Consider the following 4,371-nt stretch of genomic DNA (forward strand, 5'->3'; position numbering starts at 1 on the left):
ATTTTCAGAAATGTTTATGATTTTTAAAAATTTAAGCAAAGCCCCAGCTGGTGTGGCTCAGCTGGTTGAGTGTTGTCCCATGCATGGAAAGGTCACCAGTTTGATTTCCAGACATGCCCTAGTTGCAGGTTCAATCCCTAGTCAGGGTGGTATGGAGGCAACCTATTGATGTTTCTCTCTCACATACATATTTCTCTCTCTCTCTCTCTCTCTCTCTCTCTCTCTCTCTCCTTTCCTTTCTCTAAAAAAATCAATTAAAAAAAGTAAAAATAAAAATTTAAGCACAGATATGGTAATATAAGAAACACAATTAATATCACAACGTCTCTATCCTTCCAATCCAAGATTTCTAATGGTTACACTCATATGTGCCTCATCTTCTTTTCTTCTCCAAAGAAATAAAACATTATGGATGTAGCTAAAAATCCCTTTAACCACCACTCTTGGTCCTATTCCCTTTCTGTCTTCATGCTATGAACAGATATGTTTTCCTTTCTATTTTGAATCAATGTGTTTTTACTGTTAATGTTTTTCATGTTGTTTTGCAATTTGTTTTTAGTCCATTATGTTTGAGATCTGTGCACACTGATCCACATAGAGCTAGTTTATTCCTTTTAATGAGACACAATATTACAATGTATGCATATACCATATTTTACATATCCATTCATCTACTGTAGCAATTCTCAACCTTTTCATTTCATGGCAAACAAACTAACTAGAGGCACAATGCATGAAATTCGTGCAAGAGTAGGCCTTCCTTCCCTCAGCCGGCTGCCGGCACTGGCTTCCCTCAGCACCCGGGACCCGGGCTTTCCTCACAGCCCTGGCTTCGTCCTAAAGGTTGTCCGGCAGGAAGTCTGGTCTAATTAGCATATTATGCTTTTATTACTATAGATTAAATTTTGCAACACACCAAAAACTATATTATATTTTTTGCCGATCTGAAAAAAAAGGTATAATTTTGATTCATTCACACTGGACAACTATTGTTGTTTGGGCTGCTATCATTTTTTCTTATTTTTTATTTTGACAATCTAAGGGAAAAGAGGTCAGTGCCCCTGACTAAATAGTCAGGTATTGTATGTTTTAAAAATTCTTGCAGCCCTAGCAGGTATGGCTCAGTTTGTTGGGCATTGTCCTGTGCACCAAAAGGTTGCAAGTTCGATTCCCAGTCAGGGCACATGCCCAGGGTGGAGGCTGGATCCCTGGTAGGGAATCGTAAGGGAGGTGCAGGAGGCAGCTGATCGACATTTCAGTCTCATTATGTTTCTCTTTCTCTCTTCCTCTCCCTCCCTCTCTCCCTAAAACTCAATAAAAATATTTTTTAAAACTCTTGCGGCACAAAGTGAATCCATATTTAGATTTACTTAAAGCTTTAGCAGTTTCTTTGTTCACCATTCTTTCTATCTTTCTTTTGTTCTTTGTCAGGGACATTTACTTTTTCTTTTGTATGCATTTATATGTGTGTGGGAAAGAGACCATGTAAGTAAAAATACATGACAACATGCACATACTGCATTATTTATGTGTGAAAAATATGATATCTAAGATACATTTCAAAATAATCTAGGAGGGACATAAGTGGATGAGGTCATAGGTGAAATTAGACTGGCTGTGTACTGGCAATAATTAAAGTTGGGTTATAGGTGCAGGGAGTTTATGCTACTGCCTCTATTTTTGTATACGACTGAAATTTTTCATACATGTTAAAGAATTTAGAAAAAAGGGAAAGCACTCTACTGGTAGCAGAGGTCCTGAACCCCCTTACTCAACTGGCAGCTGACTAGCTATGTCACTTTTTTAAAGCCACTCCCTTCCTCTGGGCCTTAATTTCTTTCTCTCCAAAATGATCAAGGTAGACCAATGATATTTAAGATCCTTTCCTGCTCTGACATGGTAAGAGATATCAAATCTTTTTTGTTAATATTTGTTTTTTGAGATATAATTCACCATTTTATTTTATTTTATTTATTTATTTTTTCAGCCAGTTTGTGCTTTATTGACGCCGCGATGCTCAGGCCTTGACCGCGTACTTCCGTAGGGGGTAGAGCTGCTCCTTCCACTGCTGCTTCTTGGTCTTCAGGTTCTCTTCATGCTTGTTGAGCCGGCGGCGCATGGCGCGTGTTTTCTCAGGCCTCAGATCCAGGGGCTTGTACTTCTTGCCCTTGTAGAGTTTCCTGAGTTCTCTTTCTGAGTCTGGTTAATGACAGTAAGAACACGGGAGATAGAAAGCTTGGAAGCTGCGCCGTCTGTCACTTTGGCTACGCGCAGCTGGGACAGCTCCACCTTCAAGTCGTCCAGCTGTTTGAGCAGCTCCTCCTTCTTCTTGCCTCGAAGGTCCCGAGCCTTACTTTTGGCCATAGCTGAACACCCCGCCGCCAGCGCCGCCGCCACCTGCTCGGAGAGCTCACTATTTTAAAGTGTACAATTCAGTGGTTTTTAGTATATTCACAAGGTTATACAACCATCATCACCATCTAATTCTAGAATACGTTCATTACCCCCCAGAAGGAATCCGATACCCGTTAGCAGTCATTCACCATTCTTTTCTTCCCCCGTCTCTGGCAACCACTAATCTATTTTCAGTCTCTATGGATTTACCTGTTCTGGTAACTTCTTATAAATGGAATCATACCACATGCAGCCTTCCATGTCTGGCTTCTTTCACTTGGCAAAATGTTTTCAAGGTTCACTCATGTTGTAGCATTTATCAGTATTTCATTCCCTTGTTATGGCCAAATAATATTCCTTTGTATCACTACCCCATTTTGTTTACCCATTTATCAATTGATAAATATTTCAGTTGTTTATACTTTTTGGCTCTTACAAATAATACTGCAATGAACACTCATATACAAGAAATCCCTATAAATGTATATACACTGTAACAGCTGGTAGCTCGATTTTGAAAATGAAAAGTATTTTAATAAACACTGACTTTATAATTATTCAAAGTGTGTGTATACATTTGGGGGGGGGGATTCCCTGTATATGTTTTTGTGTGAACATATCAATTTAATTATTTTAAACCTAAAGATAATGGTAGGTCATATAGCAACACCATATTAACTTTTTGAGAAGCTGCCAGAACTGTTTTCCATATTGGCTGCATAATTTTACATTACTACCAGCAATGCATGAGGGTTCCAATATTTTCATATCCTCACCAGTACTTGTTATTTTCTAGTTTATGTTTTTGTTTTCACTATTTTAAAAATCTTTGTTGTTGAGAGTTTTACAGATGTCTCCCCATTTTTGTCTACATTGTACCCCTCTACCCAGATCCCGCCCCACCCCAGGCCTTCACCACCCTATTGTTTGTGTTCATAGGTCATGCATATATGTTATAAGTTCTTTGGTTAATCTCTTCCCATCCCTGCCCCCTTCTCTCTGAGATTAGTCAATCTGTTCTATGTTTCCATGCCTCTGGTTATATTGTATTCATCAGTTTATTTTGTTCATTAGATTCCTTGTTCATTTATTTTGATTTTTAGATTCAATTATTGATGGATATGTACTTATTGATATTTTATTGTTCATATTTTGTCTTTTCTTCTTCTTTTTTTAAAAAAATATATTTTATTGATTTTTTACAGAGAGGAAGGGAGAGAGATAGAGAGTTAGAAACATCGATGAGAGAGAAACATTGATCAGCTGCCTCCTGCACATCTCCTACTGGGGATATGCCCGCAACCCCAGTACATGCCCTTGACCGGAATTGAACCTGGGACCTTTCAGTCCGCAGGCCGACGCTCTATCCACTGAGCCAAACCGGTTTTGGCTCTTTTCTTCTTCTTAAAGGAGACCCTTTAACATTTCATGTAATACTGCTTTGGTGGTGATGAATTCCTTTAGCTTTTTCTTGTCTGGGAAGCTCTTTATATGACCTTCAAATCTAAATGATAGTTTTGCAGAGTAGAGTAATCTTGGTTGCAGGTCCTTGCTTTTCATCACTTTGAATATTTCTTGCCACTCTTTTATGGCCTACAAAGTTTCTGTTGAGATAAGTTTCTGTTTGTCTTTAACCTTTTGCATTTTTAATTATGATGTGTCTTGGTGTGGGCCTCTTTGGGTTCATCTTGTTTGGGACTCTCTGTGCTTCCTGGACTTGTATGTCTGTTTCTTTCACCAGGTGGGGGAAGTTTTCTGTCATTTTTCCAAATAGGTTCTCAATTTCCTGCTTCCTCTCTTCTCTTTACAGTACCCCTATGATGCAAATGTTGGTATGCTTGAAGTTGTCCCAGAGGATCCTTACACTATCCTTTTTTTATGGTTTGGGGGGATTCTTTTTCTTTTTGTTGTTCTGATTGGTGTTTTATGCTTCCTCATACTCCAAATTGCTGATTTGATTCTCTGTGTCCTCTTCTC

General features: G+C 38.7%; 1 pseudogene; it reads right to left on the minus strand.

The window, feature by feature from the left end:
- Window positions 1-1,955: 1,955 nt before the first annotated feature.
- LOC132226253 (large ribosomal subunit protein uL29-like) lies at window positions 1,956-2,412 on the minus strand (annotated as a pseudogene).
- Between the last annotated feature and the right edge of the window lie 1,959 nt (window positions 2,413-4,371).

This window comes from Myotis daubentonii, chromosome 2 (genome assembly GCF_963259705.1).
Source record: "Myotis daubentonii chromosome 2, mMyoDau2.1, whole genome shotgun sequence".
Lineage (NCBI taxonomy): Eukaryota > Metazoa > Chordata > Mammalia > Chiroptera > Vespertilionidae > Myotis > Myotis daubentonii.